Genomic DNA, 26,140 nt, shown 5'->3' with positions numbered 1-26,140 from the left:
CCTGAGACTTTTTGGTCATGGGAAGGAGAAGGTGTTCCTTGAATCCAGTGGGCCGAGGCCAGAGAATAGCGCCCAGAACAAGGATGTATGTGGCCCAAAATGTCAGTAGAGCTGAGACTGAGAGGACTCTGAGTTAGGCCATGTGAAAGTCACTTTCATACTGACCATACAACTCTTCCTATAGCCCAGTAAGTGCAATTACTGTCTGCATTTTACAGACCAGGAGAAGTGCTCTCAGGACCAGGAAGATCACAAGACAGGAGCCCAGGTAGTCAGGGTTTAGAGGCCTCTGGACTTTCCCCTCCATAAAACTCCATTTTCATCAGCTTCTTTTACTATCAAAACATGTAAACTCTTTGAGCCCATGCTTATGTATGGATTTCAGAAGCTAAGAACATTCAGCCAACTGTGAAAAATTTCCACCGCGGTGGGTGTCTCTTCAAAGATAAAAAAAGTATTTGTTCACTAGTTCAAAGAAGAGGGTCTTTAGATGTCCTTACCATGGAACCACTGATCTCGCTGGAGCAGACATGCAGGTCCTTGCTTTAAAATAAAACTCTGAGGAGAAAACCGATTCTGGGACATTAACAAGCTTTTTCAAGAATAATTAGCTCTGCATGGGATTCAACTATTTTCCTTTTGTTGTTAAGAGCTGGTGAGCCTGGAAGCTTATTTAGGAGAAGAGGAAATGAAACTATGAACAGACAGTATGATTCCTTTTTCTAGGAGGTAAGGGACACTCTGAATAGGAATTACTTTCTCATCCTGTCCAATGAACTGCCTCAAATACAAATAGAAAAAAATGTATACATTTTTCTCTCTCTCTCTATATATATGCAAACACTTGGTTAGCTGGGAGTAATTGAAGAAGCTAAGAACCCAATGCTAGTTTCAACCGTAGAGCCCCATGCAAATAACTTCCTTCAGGGCCTAAGGCTTGTCTCCTGCAAAGAAAACACTACTGTAACTGAGGGAGGCTGGGAGGTAGAGAGAGGGAAGTAAAAAGAGAGAAATAAAATAGCTTGAGGGAAGAGGGGGAGGAAAACCCGAGCCTTTCTCTCGGAGAGGAATTACTGAAAAATACAAGAGTTGGGAAAACGCCTGGGCTGCTCAGGCAATCCAGGCTCCTGGAGTTCGCCAGACAAGGCGGTTCTCGGACGTGGGGGCGGGGGGGGGGGGTGTTGGGGGGGGCGGGGGGAGGGGAGGCTTTAAGAACCTCCGTGCCATTTGATTTAAAATCTTCTCCAGAGGAGGGCAGCCCGACGGTGGGTGTGCTCTGCAGCTGGCCAGGCATCCTCCCCGCCTCCCTCCGTGCTCGCTGCTTTGCCAGATCCGAAAGCGCCAGCCTCAGACCTCCCGCAACAGGGATGGTTCCAGAAGCGCAGAACCTAGAGTGACATGTGGATAGCGCGGCTCCGGCCAGGGCGTCAGACACCATAATTAGGGAAACTGGAAATGCGTCGGGTGCTGCAGGTGGCCCTGGAATTTAAATGCTGGAGCCCCCCCCCCCCCCCGCCAGGCAGCGAGCCCGGTGAGCGAGCCGCACTCGCGGGGCAGCTCGGTGAGGCGGGCTAGATGGGTCTCCTGAGAGGTTCAATACCTTGCATCTGCCGTTCCCTCGCAGTCGCCTGGAACGCTCTCCCCGGAGACCAGTTCCTTTCGGGGTTCAGGCATCTGCTTAAGAGCCACCCCCGCCGAGGGCGCTTCGCGGCTCCCTACCATACACAGCATCGCTTTTGAAAGCTCAGCTTAGCAGTGACCTCCGTGCGCACAGTTCATCAGCACTTTCCCGTTCGTGTTTGTCGGTCTCCCCACTGAAACACAAGCTCGAGGAGCGCAGGAACCGGGCGGTGCCGTCCCCGCGCGGCGCGCCCTCGGCTGGCTGGGCGCACACCCCCGGCGCTCAGCCCGGGTTAACTGCCTTCCCTCCCCGCCGCCAGCGGCACCCGATTCGCCCGCAGGCTCCAAACTGACCCGGGGGTCGGCTGCCGGCATTCACGTTGGGGTGCCGGGATCGACGGCGGCCAAGGAGCCAGTGGGCAGTCGAGTCCGGAGGATTTTATTGTTTTTCAAGGAGCTCCTGCGTTTTAATTTTAACTACGAAGCTTTCCCCCCCTGCCCCCGCCCCCTGCGCATGAACTGCACAGAACAGAACCACCACACGTCCCTCAGGTTTTCTCTGGGGACCCCGGCAGGCATCTGCATCACTGTCCCTGGGTGTCAGGGTCACGCCTGGGGCTGGCTCCCAGGCCGAACCTGTCCCTCGCCATCCCGCGCCCGCAGCCCTCCCTTCGCCACCTCTGGTTCTCCGTCCTCGATGCCCTTGCCTCGATGTGACTTCCTCAAGAGGTCGAGTCCTCTGGCCGGTTCGAGCACGTGTCCTGGGGAAGCTTCTCCTTACACCAGCCCCTCCCGCGCCGCGCTCCCTCCTCCCTCCTCCCCCGGCGGCGAAACGCTTCTCGCAAATATTTATGGAGCATCCGCGGCGCAAAGGCCGTCAGCTGGGCCGCCCGGCCGCCGGCCGCCCCTCCCCAGACCCCGCCACAGCTCTCACGTCCCGCCGCCCTTCCCACCTTCCCACCTTCCCACCTTCCCACCTTCCCACCTTCCCACCTGTCGGGAACCCGGGGTCCCAACCCCCTCGGCTGCGTCACGGAATCCGCCCGCTTCTTCCAAGGGCATCGCCCCACCTCCTTTCCCGGAGCCGACTCCTGATTGGCGGGCGTGTGAGTCACTCTGCCGCCCTGCCGCTCGCCCCGCCCTCCGCACGTGGCCCCGCCCCAGGGCGGCGCGGGCTCCCCCTCCTCTCTCCCCGCCCTCGCGCTAATCGCCGGGCGACGAGTGCCGAGAAGTTCTGGGCAAAGTCCTGGGAACTGGCGGCGCGAGCGCGGCGTCCGCGAGCCTGGCCGGGCGAAGGGACACGAGCGCAAGGCAGTTAGTGCGCCCGCGAGTCGCGGTCCCCGCCCCAGTCTCCTGCAGCTGCCGCGGGAACTGTCAGCTGCGCATTGCGGGGGGGACCGGAGAAGCCTCCTCCTGGGTCCGTGGACGAACCTCGAAGCCCGGCACCGGGGAGCTAGGTGGCGTCCCCGGGCGGCCGAGCGCGCAGGTAAGCGCCGGCCTCCTGCCTGGATGGTGATGGGGCGCGGTGGGGGCCCGGCGGCGGCGCGGGATCGGCTGGGCTGCGATTTCCGAGCGGGGGGTGGAGGGACCACCAGTCGCTGCAGGATCGGAAAGAACCGGCCGGTGGGGCCGCCTTGAGCCGGGGAGATGGTCTCGGAGCCGGCGCCAGCCTCTCTGGGTGTAGGGCTCGAGTGTTGCCAACCCTAGAGCTCCGTCCTTAGGGGGACCGTTTGGCTGCGATTGACGAGAAGGCGCCGAGCCCGGGGGCCTGGGTCGCGGCGCCGGAGGATGCGACGCAGAAGGGCTGTCCTGGGGTGCGGGGAGGCGCGCCGCGGGGGCCGGAGGCACAGGAAACCTGGTTAATTGGGCTGAGCGCGAAGCTTCACCACATCCGCGCGGTGGGGCGCGGCGAGGGGACCCGGGCGGCGCTGGCCTTGCAGGCGCCGGGCTCGCCGGCCACGCTCGCCCGGCCTGCACGCTCCACGGTGCCCCGGCTGGGGGCTGGGGGCACTCGCTCCTTCGGGCTTCCCAGCGCCCTGGGCTTTGTCGTAGGTCGTACCGATATTTCTTAAGCCGCGGCGCGCGCCCTCCTTCCGTGATGAAACTTGCCAGCCACCTCTGCACGCTGGTGCGCTCCCTCCTCCCCAGGAGCTACCAGCCTCCTGGGTCCCGGCTCTGAGCTGAGGGCACTGCGAAGTTGTCGCGCGATGCGTCTGGGGTTGACGTACCTGAGGTTCCCCAGGTGTGGCACTGGCCCGCAGGGTTTGAGTACCGGGGTGGGGGCATTTAGGAACATTTAAAGCTGCAGATGCAAAAGAGATCCTTCCACAGACAGGTGAAAGTGTAGGGCTGACCTCTGGCCGTCCACATTCCATTGCCAAACATCAAGCAAGGTGAGGTCCCCCTTCTGGCCAAAGCAGAGCAGTCAGGCAGGCCTGGGCTGAAATGTACCCAAGCTTAAAGCCCCCCCCCCCCCCCCCCCCCCCCCCGCAACCTGCTAGCACGGCACCCTGTTCCATGTTATTCCTAGCGCTCATTTCTCTCTGAAATTATCTCCTGGGGCTGGTTACCGTCTGCCTTCCCTCCACTAGAATGGAAGTTCCGGGAAAGCAGCGATCTTATCTGTCTTGTTCCCGATGCCTGACACACACAGTAGGTGTGCAAGAAATAGTTACTGAATGTGTGCTGAAAACTTTTCTTTGAAATATGAGGAATGGTGATTTCATAGCTGGTTTTGATTTTCATGTTTATCTTTTTTTCCTATCGGGAAAATGAAATACCAATAACTACTATTGATTGAGCACCTACTAAGAACTGGGTATGTACTGGGAACTTTGTATAGATTACCTGGTTAAACATTACAGTAGTCTTATTACCTAGCAAAGTATTTCTAACCAGGTGGAGAACTGAGGCTCCATCAGATTAACCAATTTTCCCAAGATTATCCTGGCAGAACTAGAATTCCAGCTCCTTTTCTCTCTATTCTGGGCCTCATCCAAGAAACTGAAATGTATTTTCCACCATTACAGCCAGTAAACATTTAGCTTTATTTGTAAAAAAAAAAAAAACCTGTTGCTTAGCCAAAAGAAGATTTGTTGTTTTCTCATTCAGATATAGTCCCAATAATAATTAATAGTTATCTTCTAGGCCAGGTATTACAAGGCTGCCATAAGCCCATATTATCTCATTTAATCTTCACCGGTATTCTGAGGTCATCTCCATTTTACAGATGAAGAAACTGCAGCCAGGCTTCAGGAACTTGCAGGGTCAACAGTAAATTGCTGAGCTAGATTTTGTTAATAGTCCTTCTGACTTTAAATCTTTAGCCCTTAAGTTAAAAATGCCTTCCATGCATAACTAAGAGTTGTTTATAGTTCCCCGCAAATTCCTATCCCATGTACATTTTATTCATCAGCTTTTTAGCTCTCTCCTCTGGAAACTTCCTCCTTGACTTCCAGATTACTACTGTTCAGGCTACATTTATGCTCACCCCAACTCTTGTCTCTGTCTTCCTCAGTATATTTCACACCCATCCCTTCCCATTGCTCCTGCACTGTCTTAGCTCAGCGTCTCAGGGACTTCTGCACTGTGTCCTAACATTGCTGACAGGTGGGTTCCTTCCACTACATAGAAATGTGTCCTGTTCCCGCTACTTAATTGGAGGTTACTTCATTATGGTAGAGTCCAATGACACAATATATTAAAACAAACTGAGGCTGGGCTACAGACTTTCTGCTGCCAATATCAAGTTTATCTGTAGTTGCACTACTTTCTGAATTATTGAGGTTCTTAACTGCCATTGATTTTTGTGGTCGAGTTTATGGTTTGTGAGGCCTGGTAGTTGAGGGACTTTGATATAAGAGGAAAGGAAGTTCTCCTTTTACCTAAATTGAAATTTACTTTCACCTAAATCTAAAAAGAAATCCTTTGGGTTTTGCCTGCTGTGCTAAATGAACTCTGAACACAGTAACGCTTTGTGCTTCTTAAGGGAAGTGCTGGAAAACCAGCTAGTTCCTCTGTTCCCATGTGTGGAATGGAGAGGTAGAAACCACTATGGATTCCAAGAGCTCCTGCAGCAATTGTTTAGTAAAATAACTACATTTCAACTCTTTGTACTCTTGTAATGAAACCGAGGGCAAGAAGTTAGATAAGATTGACATGGTTACTTCCTAAAGTGCTAATAGCCAAACAGGGGACAGGAAGGAATTAAAGATCCCTTTTTTCTTCCACTTCTAGTTTTAGGGGTTGGCATGTTTTTGCCTGCATGGTCTTGACAATCCAGTTTTATTTATAATGTGCCTCTCAGCAGTACTGTATTTTCTTAATTGTTAATTCCATTTCAGGAGTACTCCAGGGAGGGCTGGAGAGCTCTCCCACCTAGAATGCCCCCAGAAGTGTTGGGAGTGTGGGACACTAAGGAATAATGAAGCCCTTAAGTTAAAAATGCCTTCCACTCATAACTCAGAGTTGTTTATAGTTCCCCGCGAATTCCTATCCCGTGTAAATATTATGCATCAGCTTTTTAGCTCTCTCCTCTGGAAACTTCCTCCTTGACTTCCAGATGACTACTGTTCAGGCCACATTTATGCTCACCCCAACTCTTGTTTCTGTCTTAGTGTATTTCACACCCATCCCTTCCCATTGCCCCTGCACTGTCTTAGCTCAGCGTCTCAGGGACTTCTGCACTCTGTCCTAACATCGCTGACAGGTGGGTTTTCCTCCCTCGGTCTCTTCGCATTACAGTCTGGTAAATTCTTTAAGTCCTGTCATTATATGCTAAAAATTCTTGAATGGCTTCTATAGTTAATAACAATAATAACAGCAGTGGCAGCTGCTGAACTTACTGCGCCAGGGACTGTCATAACTGCTGTTCATGAATTACTGCGTTTAATTCTCAGAGCAACGCCCACAATGGCACTGTTACTGTACCCCAGACTCCAGACCAGGCTAGGAAAAGTTAAGTTTGCAACAACTTCACAACAAATACAAGGTGGAGTTGAGGCTCAAACCCCAGGTGCTTTCTCTCTCTCCTCACTTAGTGTAGACTGGTTAGCCTAAGGCAGCCTCTGGGCTCCAAGTGGCCTTCACCCCACCGCTCCCCAACCCTGTGCGCTGGCGGCCTGCACTTGATTCAGCAACAGAGCATTTTGCCTTTGCTCATACACTCCTGTTGCCCAGAAAGCTCATTCACTGTGTCTCCCTGTGAAAACCCACGTCTTTCAAGGCTGAACTCATAAGCCACTTCCCCAGAATCGTCTCTCTGAACTCAGTCTCTCACAGCTTTTTTTAAATAAAAAAATTTATGAAAGTCCCTAGATTACTTTCTGACTACTGAGTAGTATGTCGGGATTCTTTCTTTCCTTCGGCACTTTGGTCATTTCATACCCCACACCGGAGTGTTTCCTGGCTTATTTATTTATTCAAATGTACTGCCTTCCTTTCTAAATTGTAAATGCCTTGGAGAGGGTCAGTATGCATTCGTCTTGTTTCTATCCCTCACAAAACTAAGCCTGGTATCCTCTCCAGAGTAGGTGCTCAGTTAAAAAACAGAATCTGAAACAATTCTATTTGGTTATATTCTGTTAGAATATTCTGCCAAAAAAGGTAACTGGAGTGTGGCATTTTGTTTCCTACTTTTTGATCCACAATAACGGTAGTGCCTTCATCAATTTATGATGATGCAATAAAAATCATACTTATTTCAGTCAATGCAAAGCACCTGCTGCAGTTGTTTTCACCTTGGAGGTATTGCAAGGAGATCTCAAGCCCCTGCACAAAACAAGCATTGTAGAGTAAAGATCTTGCATCTTACATGCACTATTTTTTTCCCTATATATATATGGTATAGTGTTATTTAAAATGTCTTAAAACTGTTATGGAATTTAAACTAAATTTTTGTCAATATTTTATTGATCAATGAATATTTTGTATTTTTAACCTGATTTACCAGATCCTCTATGAATCAGCTCCTCTTAGCTCATTGCTGTGTGTGTTTCAGTCACATTGAACTCATTTCAGCACCCTGTCTGTCTCCCCAGGCAGGTGCTCTGCCCTCCCAGTTTTTGTATAATCTTCTGTCCTTATAACTCCCCCCCCAAATTCACTTGGCTAACTCCCACTCATTCATCTGCTGTCCACTGGGGTGCTGTTGGCCATATATGGCTATTGAGCACACAAAATGTGGCTAATCTTTATTGAGATGTACAGTAAGTGTAAAATACATACTGAGTTTTAAAGAGTTTGTACGAAAAAGAATGTAAAATTATCTCAATAATTTTTTAATCATTTTTATGTTGAAATGATAATATTTTGGATGTATCATAATATATAATTAAAAATAATTTTATCTGTTTCCTTTTACTCTTTTTAATTGGCTACTTAAAGGAAATTAGAATTTCCTATATTAGGCCCCTATTACATTTTTGCTGGACAGTGCTGCTGTATACTTTTGTATATGGTTGGAGTTTTTTGTAATAAGTCAAAAATATCAAAGACATATCAAAAAATCTGGAATAAAATATTTTCTGTAAAGGATTTCTCTTATATGTAAAGACTGGGAGATATTGATTACTTCCAAGATGATCTTTTTTAGAAGCTGTTGCAGGGAGGCTGTAGTCTTCCAATGTGATTCCTGGTCTTATTTCATCTATGTGAAAATTTAAGAAATTCTTCCATAATAAATGCAATTGCTGTTATAGCAATAACAAGAGGAAGTAGAAGAATTTCTCCTTTAGTTATTCATATGATTCGTTTGTCCTGTAGTTGGTGAAATATTTTCTTCATCTTGGAAAAATATAGAAAATGCAATGGTAATTTCATTGTTCTTAATCACATTGTTTATCCCCTTAAATTGAATTTTCCTTGGACTGGTTTTATAATCACCTTGAGTAAATCTGTTTGCTTGGGAGCCAGACAAAGATTGTTTCTAGACTCCCCATGACCCCTGGGATATGAGTGGAATATGGTTCTTAAATATTAACAATAATGTGTGAATTTTAAGCTGAGAAGCAAATTGCTTTCATATAAAATTTCTTTAGGTAAACATCATGTTCTAGATTTGCTGTGTTTACTCACAAAATAATAGCCAAGGTAATAAACCCAGTCCTCTGAGAGGTGTGGGCTGGACAAATAACCCCAGGGGATATTCTTTCTAGTCTGTGATTGCTGAGATCAGGAGAGAATGGGCCTGAACTGAAGAATCACTTGAATGTAAAGTAGAATAGAATTAAATTGCAACAAGCAGCCCAACAAGAGATCATCAGAGGATCTGTGACTGTCAATATAAAATCAAGTTTCTTGTTTGATTACACTCTATGGATAAAATATTAAAACCTGTTTGTTTTTTCAGTATTCTGTGGGTCACTTTTCTCAATATAACATATCGCCATGTATGTATTAAAATGTAGTACTCTTATTAAAGATTCCCATACTTGTTTTCTGTCTTGATATCAAATGTAATACAAGAAATTTAAAGTTACAGTTTGAATCTTATAAAACAAATATTCTTCCCCAAATTATTTGTGGTGGGCAGTGATCTGCAATGTTTAGAAGCAAAAGTTAATATTTTTCTGATCTCACAGACATTACTAAACTTGAAGAAAATGCCTTCCTAGAACAAAAGCAGTAGGGTTTTTGTTCATACATTGAATAAGTATTTATGGAGCCCACACTATGTGCCAGGCACCAGGCTGGGTACAGGGCACGTGGAGGTGAATTAGACAGATGTGGAACCCCCCTTAAAGGAGCTTGCAGTTTAAAAGGGGATATAGATATTAAACAGTCACAGGGAATTCAGTTACCATGGGGATATGTGGCTCAAAGGGAATGAGTCTGCATTTTAATTGGGACCCTCGAGAGGAAAGTTCCATTTCACTGTAGATCTAGATTCAGGCTAGGAATGGTATGAATGGGAGGAGGAGAGAGTATGTGCCTGGGGAATCCCCAGAGGAGCATGACATGGGGGCCCCTGTCCTTTTTGTTTCTGCTGATTGCAGGAGGTGAGGTGGACGTGAGCAGGAGGGAAGAGTTTAACTCCTCTTCTGAGATTTTCAGTCGATATTGTGCTACACGTAGATTTATTTGCTATGGGAAAGGAAATCCGAAGTTGTGTTTTTAGTGCCTTAGGAACAAACTGAATGGGGTCTGACAACCTGTCCTCCAGCATAGCCATGAAAAGAGCTTAAAATAACTTGCTGGGGCCCTGATGGGTAGCTCAGTTGGTCAGAGCATCCTCCCGATCCGCCAAGGTTTCAGGTTCTGTCTCCAGTCAGGGCATATGCAAGATTCAACCAATGATGCATGAATACGTGAGACAACTCTCTCTTCCCCTCGCTCCCTCTCTCTTTCCCTCTCTCTCCCTACTCCCTCCCTCCCTTCCTCTCTCTCTCTCTAAAATCGATTAAGAAAAATCCACTTGCTGGCTTAATTTTGGTGTAGCTCAGTTGTCTGGCAGCTGAGATGAAGTGAGTTATGGGTATTTGAAGGCCTCAGAGAACATAGGGGAGACCCACTTGGGATTTTCTCATAGGTTCGGAGCTGCTTCAAGCAAATGTTTAGTGTATAGAGAATGAACTGAGGTGTCCTTTGGAGCTTGTTGGAGGCATCAGGGAATAGGGAACCACCCTGCCTTTAAAGATGGCTGGGGGACAATGACAATATTTGCTCTTTGGTTGTCCAACATCCATTTACCCTTCCAGATTTCCATTTGAGGACACTCCTTGCCTTGGTATACGGTCTGCTGGGGCCACAATGAGGGCCCCATTCTCCTCTGCCATGAGTGGCCCCGTGAGCCTCTTGCTGGAGTCTGGGCCCAATGCCAAGGGCCAGGGAGATTCTGCTGCCCAGGGTGTGTCCTGACCAGACCATCTGTTCCAACCACGTTGTTGTTGTGGTCTGGCTTCCAGTCCCCTGAAGCTGGGCCGCTGCTGGCTTCTCCAGCCTCCCCTCAGTTCCTTAAACTGATACTACATTTCCTCTGGTTTTATTTGCCAGATTGGTTTCTGTTGCTTCTGCCCAAAGAATCCCTGACTGTCAAAGGCCTAGAGAGGCTGAAGTAGTTTACCCGCCGTCACAAAGGGAACAAGGGGCAGAGCTGGGGCGGAGGCCGGTCATTCTGCCTCGACTGCCAGGCGTTGACCAGAGGGCCCTCCCGTGTGATGGGAAGCACCGGCCTGGGAGTCAGAATCCGAATGTGGCTCCAGTCTCAGCGGTGCCCCTACCTTCTGTAGGAGCACAGAAAGAGTGATCGGAGATGCTCTTATGGAGAAGTGGGAGTTTGTGCCAAGCCTTGAAGGACACGTAAGATTGAGATGAAGGAAGGCAGTGGAAGGCTAGGTAGGAAGGACAGTGTAGGCAGGGAATGCAAGAAGAGCCAACACATAGCGTTTTAGGGAATGATGGACCCTTTAGTTTGTGGAGGACCTTAAAAAAATTGATTTTAGAGAGAGAAACATCAATTTGTTGTTCCACTTATGTATATATTCATTGGTTGACTGAACACGCAACCGTGGCGTATGGTGATGATGCTCTAACCAACTGGGCCACCTGGTCAGAGCTGAGAAGGACTCTTTTAAATGGTAAATTGCCGGAATCTACGTGTCCATTGATGGCAAAGTTGATATGGATCTTTTCCTTTCCCATTTTGGCTTTGATGTAGTGGTGGTTTTCACTACACCTGTGTTCTGGCAACAAACCCATTACAAAGAAGCCAGCTCAGACATTTCTAACATTCATCACCCCGCAACTTCAAAAATCACCACTCACACAGGCAGAATATTTCTGCTGATGGCTGATATTTGCGTGAGGCAAGAACAACTGAACATTTTCTCCAACCAGTAGCATTTGTTTTTCACACTTCTGGGTGTAATTATTAGAGTTTACAGACAAAGGCTGCGCGCCCAGGAGAACTCCGCCGTCATCCCAGTTTCGGTGTCACACTCAGGCCCCTTTTGGAAGTGCTTCTGGAGTGATGCGAGTCTATGCAGGCTGAGTGCACGGAGACCAGCGAGCACTCAGCACGCTCGAGTCTGGGCAGGGACAGCGGGTATTGGTCAGTCAGGTCATTACTGACTCCATCACCCAAGGCAGCTCTAGACATGACCTCAGCTTCATTAAGCCAAGAGAAGTGGCAGGTGACTGAAGACTCTTCAAGGCCTCAGATATTTCTGATTTTAGGTCATTCACATAGCCTGCGGGCATCTTCCCACACAATTCATTGTTTTCGGTTAGAACAGCAATACCCCAATTTTCTCTGACTTCAACCCTCAGTTCATATATCCTATCATACACCGAGGGGGAGAAAGAACTGTGGTGTTTGGATCCTCTAGTAACATCTGCTCCGCCAGGGTTCCCAGGCTGGGGAACATGGCCAGGAGCCCCCAAGGGCGTCACAAAAAGCTGGGGTCCAGGTGGATCCCTCCCGTGCTCCCTGCAGAGACCCACCTGCCCGAAGGCCCACAAAGCCCTCCACGCCCATGACTTTGGCCCCCGCTCTTAGTTGGTTTTTTGACTCGGGCTGACTGCCTATTGCGGTGGCGGATTGTTCGTCTTTATTTGGTCTCACCTCTTAGTAAATGATGGGCCAAAGGCTCTGTTTTCCAGAAGACGGTGAGTGGGGAATAAGGAAAGCAGAGGCGAATGAAGAAATGATTATTTGTTGGCAAATTCTGTGTGTGTGATTTATGAGCTGTGCTAAGAAGTAATATTCCTCGTACAACACACACACAGATCCTGCCTCTGTTCTTTAGAGAGACATCGTGCTTGTGTCAGAAGCCCTTTTACCTTTTACACAGGTACACAAACAGTATAAAACTTCACCCGAGCTTTTCAACGCGGTCTTTCTCTAGACTACTGTTGTCTCAAGTTTGTTGTATGCGTGTCATTAGAAATAATACCAATAATGAGGTGTCGCCTGGCTGGCGGGGCTCAGGGGTTGAGCATCGACCTAGGATCCAGGAGATCGCCGTTCGATTCCCGGTCAGGGCACATGCCCGGGTTGCGATCCCCAGTTGGGGGCGTGCAGGAGGCAGCCGATCAATGACTCTCATCATTGATGTTTCTCTCTCTCTCTCCTTCTCCCTTCCTCTCTCTGAAATCAGTAAAGATATATTTAAAATAATAATGATGATGATGATGATGATGATGATATGGGAAAGAGGAAAAGAATAACAAGTGTGACCGAAACATGGTTCAGAAAAAGGACTGCCCAGACCGCATCATTCCGACCAGCTCATAGTCCTGACTTGTAATTCCTGTTTTTCTAGTCTTCCACCCCCGGCCAAAATAGCATTCCAGTCTGTTTGTTACTTTCTGTGTGCCTCATTTGTTTCTTGATTAAGGGCCTGGAAGTCTCTTTTGTTCTCTGGCACCTGCAGGTCTTATTTGCATAGCGTGTGTATATAGGTGCAGATGGATGTTTATATAAGATAGCTGCTTTTCTGATCCACAGATTAAGACACCTTTGTCTGACAAATGCTGGGCCACCAGAAGAACAGGATGCTGGAATTTGGGACTTTGTAAAATGTGTGCTGTGTGATTCTGAGAGATGCCCCAATTTTCCTCCATTGCTAAGAACTTAACAGATTAGTCAGGCAAAATCACTATGTTCTGGGTAACTTCCCACCTTCCTTTTCCCTTAACGCCACTCCTAGCTCAGATCATTAGCAGTTGACTCTAATTCTTCCTTCTGCAAGGGAGAAAAATTCTTTGTTATCGTTACATGAGCCAAGAATGACTTGTTCCAGATTCTTGAAAAGTTTAATTGAAAGTTTGATTATTCAGATCTCTTGCTTGTTTTCATTGTTTCTACCTGCCTTCTGCAAATTTCGCTATTAATCAGCACCTTTGCCTGAAGGCAGAGAAGATAAGGTCAAGGGTTGTAATGAAACCTGGACAGCATCTTTTTCTTTATCTCGTCTTGGAGGGGCTCCTTACTTGGTGATGTTTCTGTGCAGAACCAGCTTTGTACATTGACCAACATGAATTGTGATGGGTTATCTGTGAATTTCAGTTAATCATCTTTTTGTTATCTCCTTTTACAGCAGGACGTTGAAAGTTAGCTGCAAAGTCACCTCCTTCTGGTGGTTGCCAAGACTTCAGGTCTTTTCCATTTGCCTACTTCTTGAGTCCTATCGCTATCAAGTTAAAAATGAATTAATGCCAAGTTCAGAAGAGGGTAAGTGTTTGGATCTGTTCATCAGTCTCAGACTACCTGTTATTTCCATATTTCACAGCCCAATAGAAAAGACTTTTAAAATCTGTCTCCATTGGCACAGATCATTGAGTTTACTATACATTGATTTCATTTTGTCCATTTTGGTGTATATTTGAAGCACTGCTTGACTAGTTCAGTGACATCATTTCCCCCCCCCCTTAATCTCCAAAATATTTGTATCGGGGCTATGGTTGAGATTCACAAACACCATTTTTATTAGGTTTCTCATTCATTTACAAACTACATAAGCAGGGCGTGCCTTTGTATTATGAGAATATTTTTAGAAGACTAATGAGGTGGAGGGGTTTGTTTCATTTCCCTTGCTTTCCCTCTAGTCAGACACCTGCATTTGCCATTAATTACTACTTGCATGACATTCTCTCTTTCTTTGTCTGTTGTGCAGTGTTTTAAAATAATATTGAGAGGGAAGCTGGGTGCGGAGGCACATATCTGCATTGGAGTAAATAGTTTTTTTTGGAGCTGAATAGAAGGCTTATTTAAGAATAATTGCTATTTTGGTACCATTTTAAGAAGGTTTTGTTTCTTTTCATCTTTTTCTGCAATCATTGCTTGTTCCTTATACCTGATCTCCCTTGGTCACCTCCTTTTTTTTCTTAATCAAACAATTTTGAATACCCTTTGTGGCCTCTGCATTGTTTTAGGAATAGACAGTTGCTTTCTCTAGGATCCCTTTTTAGTAGTAGGCTCTTGGGTCAAACCAGTGCAAGGCAGTTGGGTTTGCAGGTGGCTAATGCTCACTATGGCATTTAAAAACATTTATTTTTGAAAAGTATTTTAAAAGAAGTATGTTCTCTTTCAGCAGTTCAGCCTATTGCTTTTCTTTTACTTTATGTAAACTTTTTATTGAAGTGTAACACACATGCAGGAAAGTATGCAAAGAAGAAATGTATAGTTTAATGAGCTTTCATAAAATGAACACATGTGTGTAACCAGCATCCAGATAAAAAAATAGAAGCTTCCCTATGCCTACTCCAAAGGGGTCCCCTGACTTGTGACACCATCAGATTAGCTTTGCCTGTTTTTATAACTTAAATGATTCTCTGGGCCTGTGAGGTTCACTCATAATTTGGTGTGATGTTGGAGTTTGTCCATTCCCTTTGCTGTCCGAATTCCATTGTTTGAATTTCAACACTTGTTTTTCCACTCTACTGTTGACAAACATTTGGGTTTTTCCCATTTTAGGCTGTTACAATGAGTGCTGCTGTGAACATTCTGGGACATAGCTTCTGGTGAACGTGTGTGTCTTTATCAACTGTAGACCTAGGAGTAAAATTTCTGGGACACAGGGTTGGCATATGTGTAACTTTTGTTGACTTACCCCGTTTTCCAGAGTGGTTGTGCCAGTTTCCTCCGGCAGTGTATGAGTTCTAATTCATCTACATCCACCCTTGACATTGCCCGTCTTTTTCATTTTGGCCATTCTGTTGGATGCTTAATGGTATCTTGTGATTTTAAAGTTGCATTTCCTTGATTACTAAAGAAGTCGATCACCGTTTCCTGAGTTTACTGGGTATTCGTACCTTGTTTTAAAAAAATACTTTCATCTTAGTTATGTTCTCCAGTCATTTAAGTCACAGCCACAATTTCAGTGTTGAACAACAGTAAATAAAAAACTCAAAATAAGGATTTTATTAGCAAGTTGTGATATGAATATTTAGGCCAAAGAACAACTCTCCAAATCTTTGCTTTATTTTATTATCCCCACCATTAGATTTACAACATTGTTTTGGAAGTTTAAGGAACATATGCTGTTAAAATTCAGTCTTTATTTCTACTTCAGTCTTTCATCCCACATTAGTTGAGTGAATGTGTTGAACATCGTAAGGGATGCTAAGATGGAGAATTTGGTCTCGAACTTTAAGAAGTTCACATATGTACATGGCAGTGATGAAATGATGCTATTACAAAACTCTAAAAATGTGCCCTGGGCACCCTGAGAAAGGAGGATTAAGTCCTCTGAGAAGAATACAGGAACATTTCATAAACATTGAGATGTCTTTGAACTTGACTGTCAAACATTTTTGTGACTGGAGGTGGAAGGAATGAGCATTTCCCAAACTGTGGCCCATTTTGGGGAATAGCATGTAGTTCACAATGGCTGGATTATAGGATGTGCAGAAGGATAGAGAAGAAAGTCAAAGGGTGTGAAATAAATTTTCTTAATACTCAAAGAGAGACTACCAATCAAAAAAGAACAAAAAAAAACTCATTAGAAAATGCAAATGAAAACACATGGAGACGCCATTTTTTTTTACTATCCTATTTGCTGAGATTTAACAACAATGCTTGATGAGAGATTATATTGACAAATGTGTGGAGAAATAGTCTCCATTCATGGCTGAAAGGAGAATAAGTTGCTATAAATCTCTATGGAAGACAATCTGGCAATGTTGTTCAAAATATATATACTTTTGACCCAGCAATTCTCTTTTAGAAATGTGCTATATAAATAGCTTATGCAAGAGCAAGAGGCTATAATGGTAAAAGACCTGAAATAACGTAAGAGTGCGAGATGGTCCCTCCATTCGATGGCTTCCCTTGCAGCCAATGAAAAGAATGGGGGAAATTCCGCTCTATTGATACATCGGTATGAAACTAGCTCCAAGATATATTGTTAAACTGGAAAAAAGGTGTGAAACAGGGAATAGATGATAGCATTTGTGTAAAATTTGTTGGAAAATCCACATGTATCTTAAAATAAACATCAAATTTATTACATCAGTTGCTTCCTGAGAGGAAAATTAGGTGGTTGATGGAAGGGATGGGAAAGTTTTCACTGTGCACTCTTTTGCAACTTTTGAATTTTGAATCCCATAAATGTATTACCTAATCAAAATAAATAAAATTGCCCCTGCCCCCAAAATAGGAAATAAAATCATAGAGGATTTTGAGTTACAGTCTAGTAGTTACACTTTTTCATAATCTGTTAGGGTTTATAAAGTTCTTTTAAGTTCATTCCCTCCTTTAATCTTCACAATATGCAACTGAGGAAGCAGTTTTTATTTGTTTTACAAATGAGAAAGCTGAGATTCTGGTCCATAAGCAATTTGTACAAAACCTTTCAGTGACTGATACTAGATTTGGGAGCATCAAGTGTATTGTTTAAGAAATAGCTTCATTGACTGTAATTTTATTAAAATGACATAAGGCAAAGTATTAGCCTATTTTTAGGCTTAACGAATATGTACCGAATAATAATGGTTGAAGTTTAGTGATTTCAGAAGTTTATTAGCTCTTCCTGTGTAAGATGAAGACTGAAAGTTCGGTCATAATCCAGCTGCCATGCACTACTTTAATAGGAGACATTTAAACCCAGGTTCTGGGCACCCTTTTTTGCAGGGACAGAAAATTAGAACCGGTTGGTATAATTTTCCCAGAAAGAAAGCCCAGGGAAGAGGTGCTTGGTTTGGGAAGATCAGGGCTAGCTCCCTGGCAGAGCTGACGAATGGTCGGCCCTCAGGAATTGGGCTGTAGGTGAGTCCCTGGAACCATTAGAGTCATGAAGCAAAAACTACTCCAGTGAAGGTTTCAATCTTTTCATCTTTTAAGGCAGTATTCCATTAGAAAAGGCCCAGAATTGTTTTAGGCGAGGTGGGGGAGGGGAAAGGGAATTGGGTGGGGAAATGTTTTAAATCTGAGAACCCCGATGACACTCTTATTTAATGGTTTGCAGGTTGTTAGGGCTGGGGAGTCCTGGAAATTACCTAACCACGATCTCCCGAGGGCTGATGTAATACACAGAGTGAAGACTGTTGTAGGATTTTGTCCACGACTCTACAATTTGTGCGCCTGGCATGAATTACATTGAACTAGATGAAAAACTTTAGTACCAGGTCTCTTGAGGTGGCTCAGATGAGGCCTTTCTTAACCAGTAGAGCGACACCTAAAGTTTCATCCAATCTAATGTATTGTTTAAGGATGTTAAAAATTTTTTTCAGGCATGGAGGATTAGACCACACTGTCTGAGATTCCTGAAGTTTCAGTCTGCTACCGTGCATTATAGCGAGTGTCGGGGCAGGCACAAGGTAGACCAAGATAACCAGGTACCTGGTCATGGTAACTTGGCATGGGCCAGATCCTGAGCCCGTGGCCTCGGCTCTTCCAACCCTAAAATACAAGGTTGAATTACGTACATTTTGCTTAGCTTCTTAAATTCTTTTCCTTATTTCTGTTTAGATTTCTGATCTTAACCCAAATCAAGTATTAGTCTTGTTGGGTAGAGCTTTGCGTGTCATTCTGGTGCCTGGGTAGTTCAGGTGCCCCTTGCCGGTCGCATTCTGAGACGCGATCCGTGTCTGAGCTCCTTTCCCAGAGCTCGAAAGGGCAGGAGGAGGCCCCTCCACCTTCGCCCCCGTCTTCCTTCTAGTTATTCTGTGAGATAATCCAGTTAAGAGCATCCCCAAGAAGTGTTATCAGTGGTACAGAAACTCTCTGTAGTCTCATTCATACTTGAATAAAATGATTCCCTTTTACGTTTTTTGTGGTTTTTTTAAGAAAGGAAACAGTTGAGGTCTCTCTGGAGGTGTTTTTTCATTCAAGCTGCAAGATGTGCTGTGGGTGTTTTGTCTGATTTCTGAGAGCTTTTGGAGCAGGTTTATGTCTAGAGTGTTTTGTTTTGTATTTGTTGAGACTAAAATTAATAAAGAGCTTTTCTTTCAAACCCTGAGGATAATTAACACAGGCTTCTCCCCTGTGGTGCTTTTTGTCAGCCCCTACGTGGAAGAAAACAGTGAAAGAAAATTTCCCTTTAAGCTTCAATTCTTACATCTTTTCTAGTAAGCTAAGGAACTTGGAGGGAAAAGAACAAGACAGATCACTGTGTGTGTATGTGTGTTTGTGTGTGTGGGTATTTGTACACAATTATATAGTTTAGGTGATAAACACTAATGGCCTGGCCTTTGTAAGCCAAATTTCTTTTCTGGCTCTATTTTTTTTTTCCTTTTTTTTTTTTCCACATTCATGGTCACGGCCTCTGTGTATATATTTAATATTACTGAGTGACCTTTTTGGTTTTCATTTACTTTTAATTTTTCCCCCTTTTTTTTTTTTTGGCCAGAAGGCATATGAAATTAAATATAAATCCTCTCTGTGCAATGGAAAAAGTAATTATGATCTACTTTTTACTTGAACAAGGAGTTGCTTTTATTTAAAGGCATTTTTATTTTCAAGAAACAAGAAAAAAGATCACCTAAGGACCCACTTATGTAGGCCATTTAAAAAAGATTGTATAAGATTTTGATTGATTTCTTTGAGAGTCTGTTTCCACAATCCTAAAATTTCTTCATGTTTTCTCTTTCCCATTTTCTATTCCCTGAAACCATAATCATCAATCATTGGCGTTTGGAGAGACTCCCCTCCCCTCTCTTCCCCTCCCCAACTTTTAAGATTTAATCTCTTAGCAACTTTCAAATGTGCAATACGGTATTTTTAACTGCAGTCATTATGCTGTACATTACACCCCCAAGACATTTATTTTATAGCTGGAAGTTTGTACCTTTGAATCCTTTACCCACCCTCCACCCACATCCCCCACCTCTGGCAACCACCAATCTCCTCCCTGTATCTATGAACTAGGTTTTTTTCCCCTTTTCTTTCTTTTAGATTCCATATATAAGTGAAGTCATATGGTATTTGTCATTCTCAGTCTGACTTATTTCACATAGCATAATAAGCTCCAGGTTTATTCATGTCACAAATGGCAAGATTTTCTTCTCTTTTATGGCTGAATATTATTTTATTGTGTATCTATATGTGTGTGTATGTGTATATACAGGGTGCCCCCCAAAAATGTATACACACTTTAACAGCTGATAGCTCAATTTTGAGAATGAAATGTATTTTAATAAATGCCGCCCTTATGATTAGTCAAAGTGTGTAACTTGACTTTCACCGGTTGGGCACTGACTTGAAACAGTGCCTTGTGGGGATCTGAGTTCCAAATTACACAACCACTTCAGTTCTGAGCAAACTTGTTCTGAATGGCCCTCTTTCTTTCCTTTTATCCCTGGCCAAGAAGTTGTACAAGTTTTGTGTGTTGAACTAAATTGTTTCTACTTTTGCCTTGGAGAGCTTTGATGAGTTGACTTTATTATTATTATTATTATTATTATTATTATTATTATTGGGCAGCCTTGATCTCCAGACCAGTGACAAGGACTTAAATGAACATCGGTGCAGGCATTTTGATTCTTGAGAAATCCCCTTCACCAGCATACGTGTTTGTATGTGCCCGTGTGTGTACATGTCAGGGTGGGTAAATATTTGTGCCTGGAGCCCCGATTGCATTACTAAATATTTTCTCTGGTGAGAAAAAGAAGCAGTGTGGTAAAGTTATGTTTCCTTAGGCGCTTTTGTGCAGGTATTCCGTGCCTTTACAGAATAAATACTTTTAATGGCCTGGCTTGGGAATCTAATCTATAATAGCATTTTTGTGGGGAAAAACAACTTGTAAATTCCAAGCAGGTGATTTTGACAAACATTCTTTTAAACATTAAAACACTGGAATGCTGGAGACTGTTTAAATAGTCCAGGAAGGCCAGGCTTTCCAGTTGGGCTGTGTCCATGTCGAGAGAGTTTATCCATGTGATTATCATCCTTGTGAAGCCCAACACTTGCCAACTGTGGCATCTCTCAGTGGCTCTCTTTCCCTCTGTCCCACTTGACAGGCCTGGTCCTATATTCACCATTCAGTTTAAAGACTTAGTTTCATAACATCAGAGCCTATTAGTGTGATGGATCACTAAGCTTCAGGAGAAAGAGGCAGTTTGCTCCTCTTGTTTGTTTGACGAGGTCACCCTCATTTTGATATATTAAGGAAGGTGATCCCTTGGAGTCTGAGAATGGGAGAGCTGGGAGGGGTAAGCTAAGACCTAGAAATGACCTGAGTGGCCACTGCCTACCCTCCGTTGTTGGCTTCCCCTGAAAGCGTAGCCTGAAGCAAGGAGGTGAGAGCAGGTAGAGTGAGGGAGCAGGGAGCGAGTCAGGGAGGGAGAAAGTGCCAATATGAGAGTGTTATGAAGGCTGATACTATAAGCAGCTGGGGCTCGATTCTGCTCCCAGATTCTTCCTTTGGAAAGATAAGGAGACTGGCGCATTTATCCAACTGTCCCTGTAGCCTCCTGGTGAGGTTGTAACCTGGGCCGTTAAAGCATGTTTCTGAGCTGCACTTGCCTTCAGGCTGAGTTGTGCCCAGTTCAGAGAATGTCCTGAATGTCCCAGTTCAGAGGACAAAGGAGACACCTGTGTTGCCGTTTCCTGCAGTGGGAGCTAGAAGCTTGAATCTACCCTTCCTGGAACTCCCCACGATGGCCATGGCTGAGATCAGAGCTGGGCTGAGGGAGTATGACAAGGGACATCAGGATTATCTGCTGCCAACACCAACACCAATAATGAATTGATTACATAAAGCACGGCCAACTATATTATTGAATCAAAGACCGTTCATTGTAAGACCCAGTGTTAATTTATGTTCCACTAAGAAAGAAAATGTACTGCTAAGGACGAAAAATATGCTGCCAAGTAGATTGTGAAGGCCATTAAATGCGAGCCACACCTAATACTAGAGACGTTAAAATACGGGAAAAGTATTTTCTAGAATTGATAAAACACAGTATATAATAATACTACGAAGCTAAGCTGCAGGCAGATATGTTTTATCATGGAAAGAAATCTAGCATGTGTTATAAAGTGAAAACTGCAGAATGAACTACATACAACAATACGTAAAATATGATTCTCAGTGAGACTACCTGGCTTCAATATTGGCCTAGCAGACAAACACCCAGATAAAGATGTAGAATTCAGGAGCCCAAGACATTTCATAGATGATTTGGGGATAATCTGCTGGAAGAAAGATGGGTCTTCCAGAGAATGGATAATAGGATCTTGGGTTTGGGAGAAGAGATCTTAAATGTCATCCAATCCAATACTTATCTGATTCTGTACTTTACACAACTTTGCCGCAAACAACATTTAGCCTCTGAAAGTTCTTTGGTGAGAAGGAATTCAGTACCATGTTATGAAATCCATTCCAGCTATGAGCTATCAAATTGTTAGAAGGTGGTTGTTTTGAAATCCTCACCTTAAGGTGTGTTTGTTGAGTTTTAGAGAGTGAGGAAGTGGGGGGGGGGGGGGGGAGAGAGGAACATCGATTGGTTGCCTCGTGTATGTGCCCCCACTGGGGATGGAACGCGAAACCTAGGTATGTGCCCTGACCTGGAATGGAACCTGCCACCTTTTGATGTCTGGGATGACACCCCAACCAACTGAGCCACCCAGCCAGGGCTAGAAGGTTCTTTTTTTTTAGTAATAAGGTAAATCTGCTTGTTTTTAACTTCTACCCATATGCTTTAGGTCTCCCTTCTGAAGTAGAATAAGTCTGATATCTTCAAATATTTGAAAATAGTTACCTTGCCCTTCTCCTATCCTGTGTCACCATAAAAAGTTATAAGAGCTCTGCTGGGCGTGGCTCAGCAGTTGAGCATCAACCTAGGATCCAGGAGATTGAGGTTCGATTCCCGGTCAAAGCACATGCCCGGGTTTCGGGGCTCGATCCCCAGCAGGGGGCATGCAGGAGCCAGCCGATCAATGACTCGCTCATCATTGATGTTTCTATCACTCTCTCTCCCTCTCTCTGAAATCAATAAAGATATACTTAAAAAAAAAAAAAGTTATGAGAAAATTTTTTTCATGTCATGAGAACATTCCAGATCCACTCAGCTGGCAACCTTCAAATATGCCCTGCAGTACCATTAACTCCAGTCCCCATGACCTATTCATTTATTCATTTCACAAAGGGAAGTTCTGTGCTTCCTGACCCCCTTCCTCATCACTCCCCACCCCCAGCCACCACTCAGCTCTCTCTATCCCTGAGCTTGGTTTTGTTTGTTCCTTTGGGTTTTTTTTAGATTCCACATATGAGTGAGATCATGTCTTTCTCTGTCTGACTTATTTTGTAGACAGCTCTAAGCCTCCCTAGAACTCAGCAGCCCAGCCGCCCGGGATACAGATTGTCTTCTTTGTTTAGCGATTTAAAGGCATGAATGGGGCAAGAACAAGGAGCGGTAAGGCTCATCCTACTTACTTCTAGCCAAGCCAAACAGCAAGTCTTTATTGGGTTACTGCTGGGATCTGTGGGAAAGAGAAAGAACGACGCTCTTATCCTCACAAAGCTGATGAGATAGATGGAGTCCGTGCCTCTCTCTCTCTTTGCTCTCCCTCCCCACCCCACCTGCCCAAAGTATCTGATGAAGAGGGAAGGGAGCAGAGCAGGGGGGGGAGAGATCAGTGCCACCTAGAGCAGGTAAGGCGGACCTGGAGCCTGGCCTCAAGAAATGGGCAGGACTCCTGTGCTTGTGTGGCCTTTTGTTACTTAAGAGTTCAAAAGTCCAAAAGCTGTTCTATGACCCCCTTGTTAAGCTAATCAAGTAGCTAAGCTTCGCTTATTTAACCAAAGAAGATATTTGGACTGAAAAAAATAACAGATAATACTTTTCTCATAATGACTCATGTCTTGGAGGCAGTATTTTACCCACCCACATTTTGAAGTAATTGAAACTTACCCCTTTAAGAACTGGCAGTTGTTAAAAATGACCGGAAATTACCCTCCACTGAAAGGTAGAGTCCATATACCCTCCTCTTGAATATGAGTTGGCTTGTGACGGCTTCAACCACTAGAATGTGGCAGAAAGGACACTGTAGGACTTCCAACACCAGGTCGTAAAAGGCCATGCAGCTCCTGCCTACTTCTCTTGGAGTCCGAGTTCTGGGAAGCCAGCTGCCACATAGAAATGCGACTGCTCTTGAGATTTCCGTGCTGCAGAAACCACAGCTGAGCTGCAGCCACCAGCTAGCATCACCTACCAGCTTCACGAGGGAGCCACCTCAACACCCATCCAGTTGGGCCTTCAGAGGATCCCAGCCCCACCTGGCATCTGATTGCAGGCCCCTGAGAGACCCTGAACCAGAGCCGCCCAGCCAAGCCTTTCCCAAGCTCTGGACCCCTCCCCCTAATTAAGAGCCAAATAAAATAGTTGTTTAAAGTTACTAATGTAACTTGTTACATAGCAATAGGAACACACAAGCACTAAGAAATAAAAATATTTTAAACCAACTCTCATGCATCTCTCGAAAATATATTAACTACATTTTTGAACAGAGTGTAGACATAATTTGAACCTCTTACGAACAGTGAGCATCTCATCTCTCACATTGTTATTAGTATAGTTGTGTCGCTGAGATACACAGTGAGTTGCAAAGACCTTCGAGACTGCTCGGCTTTCAGCCTTGTGCGCACTTCTAGTTTTTTATCCTTTGCTGCCAGTTATCTTTGCTCCGTGTCTGAGTGTGCCAGTTTCAACACGTTAAACTACATTTGGAATTATTGTGTTCAAATTCAGCTACTACATTTTATGGCAGCGGTCTTAGAAAGAATTGAGTGAGTGCTTGCTTTGTGCCGGGCATTGTTCTAGGTGCCAGATGGGATGCTAAGCTTCCAGAGAGCAGCGATTGAAACTGATGTGGCCCCGGTTCCTAGAATCGTACCTGGTGCTCACCAAGCCCTTGTTGAACAAGTAGATACAGGACACTGTGATAGGTGCACAGAGCATGGCCTCACCTTGGGTTCTGTCCTCTGGGGAGTGACTGGGGTGGAGAAGGGGCTGGAAGCCATCCGGTGGGGGAATTAAATGGTGACGTTCAGCCTGGAAAAAAGAAGAGTTGTTTGAAGGAGGGAAAGATTGTCATGTGGAAGAGAAATGGTGCTAGGTTTGAATTAAAGTGGATTTTCTTTTGTGTCCCTACTATCAAGTAATGCCTTAGATGGAGTTTGTCAGATACTCAGCGTGGCTATTTTGGCTTAAGAATTTACTTGCTCAAATACAAGAAAAAAGCTAATCATGGAATTCGTCAGGGGAAAAAAGCCAGACTTTGACTCATTGTGCCAGAATTAAATTGCTTCATGTTTTATGGTTTGTAAAATATTTTTTACAACAGTGTAGATGTTGATCGTGTAGTAATTTAAGATGTCAGTATTAAAGAGAGTGAGACGGGTTATGTACCTTGCCAAATGAGGGCATTACCAATGGCATTTTGTGGTACAAACCTTTGGATGAAATGGAGCATACAGAAGGGCCATTGGCATGCCTTCTCTTCTGGGTCTTCCTCCGTGTCAACTTAGCAGTGCCCCTGAGGAATAAAATAAGGTCAGTGGAGACACATCAATTGCATAGAAGATATTTCTTCAAGTTTCTGCTTCCAGCATTTCCCTGGTTTTTCTTCCCACCACAACCTGCTGGGTTCAGGCAGCAATTACCATTGCTTGCCTGAATTACTATGATAGCTCCTACCTAGCCTGCTCTCCCCACCCAACGCATCCCATACACAGTTACTAAATCAGAGCTCCCAGAGCATCTCTCTGAGGCGTCACCCTCTCTGTGCAAAGAACTACAGTGACTCATCACAGCCCAGAGCTTGCAAGTTGAGCTCCTACAGCCCTACGTCCCATAAGATGGGTCAAGGCGTTCCCACCACAAAAATCAAATGATACTATCTATTCTCAAATTGCAAAAAAGAAAGAAAAATAGATATAATACATACTTTTCCTCCATTTCAAGCTTCTCACCCTTCACATTTTCATAACTTTGGCACCAAGTCCCACACTATATTATATTAACATCTACTAGAAGAGATAGCTAATCTCAGGTAAAATAATATAATTAGTTACTTGAAGTGTAACACATCACTACATGAAGTTCTTCTACATGCAAATCTTTTGAACAAATGACACGAAAATAAAGTCAGCTCTGCAGCGGGGGCACTGGAGGCCCCCTCCAGTTCTGACTCAACCTTCCTTTCCAGCTCTCTCTCTCACACTTTACTCCGCTCGTCCTAAATGCCAAGCACACGGGACCGGCTTCGTCACGCTTTGTATGCACACCGACCTCTCTAAGGACACAAGGCCGTGCCTTGCTCACATGTCTCTGTGTGACACATAACACAGAAAGGATAAGTGTTGTTCCATAGGCCCTGTTAAGAACAGGACCTTTGCCTTCTGCATCTTGAGGTTTCTGGAACCTTTTGCATAATGTTAGCACATGGTCTATGGCCGTTAGAGGTTTTGAAAGAAGGTAGTTTGGTTTTTTTTGGAAATTGTGAGAGGAAAACTTAACCCTAAATATAGTCTGTATTCAGCTTCCTTTGAAAATTCACACAAATTCTAACTTGAACCGAGCTTCAAGTTCATCTTTTACTGAAACTGGTAGCTTAAGGTCCCTTTATTATAAAGTTGAT

At 44.6% G+C, this 26,140-nt stretch overlaps 1 protein-coding gene across 6 annotated transcripts in view; it reads left to right on the top strand.

Moving 5' to 3' along the window:
* Window positions 1-2,822: 2,822 nt before the first annotated feature.
* OSBPL3 (oxysterol binding protein like 3) overlaps window positions 2,823-26,140 on the top strand; it is a 129,087-nt gene continuing 105,769 nt past the window's right edge. For 4 of the 6 annotated variants that reach the window (XM_081147892.1, XM_081147888.1, XM_081147889.1 and 1 more), the window contains exon 1: window positions 2,823-3,106. The gene's annotated coding sequence lies outside the window, so the exon portion shown is untranslated. Of the gene's footprint in view, window positions 3,107-13,658; window positions 13,793-26,140 lie in introns of all 6 variants that reach the window. The other 2 variants (XM_081147890.1, XM_081147887.1) reach the window with 1 other exon arrangement.

Source organism: Miniopterus schreibersii, assembly GCF_964146895.1.
Source record: "Miniopterus schreibersii genome assembly, chromosome: 9".
In the NCBI taxonomy this organism is placed as follows: domain Eukaryota; kingdom Metazoa; phylum Chordata; class Mammalia; order Chiroptera; family Miniopteridae; genus Miniopterus; species Miniopterus schreibersii.
Note: the sequence above shows the minus strand (reverse complement) of the source record. Positions and strands in the feature narration are given on the sequence as shown.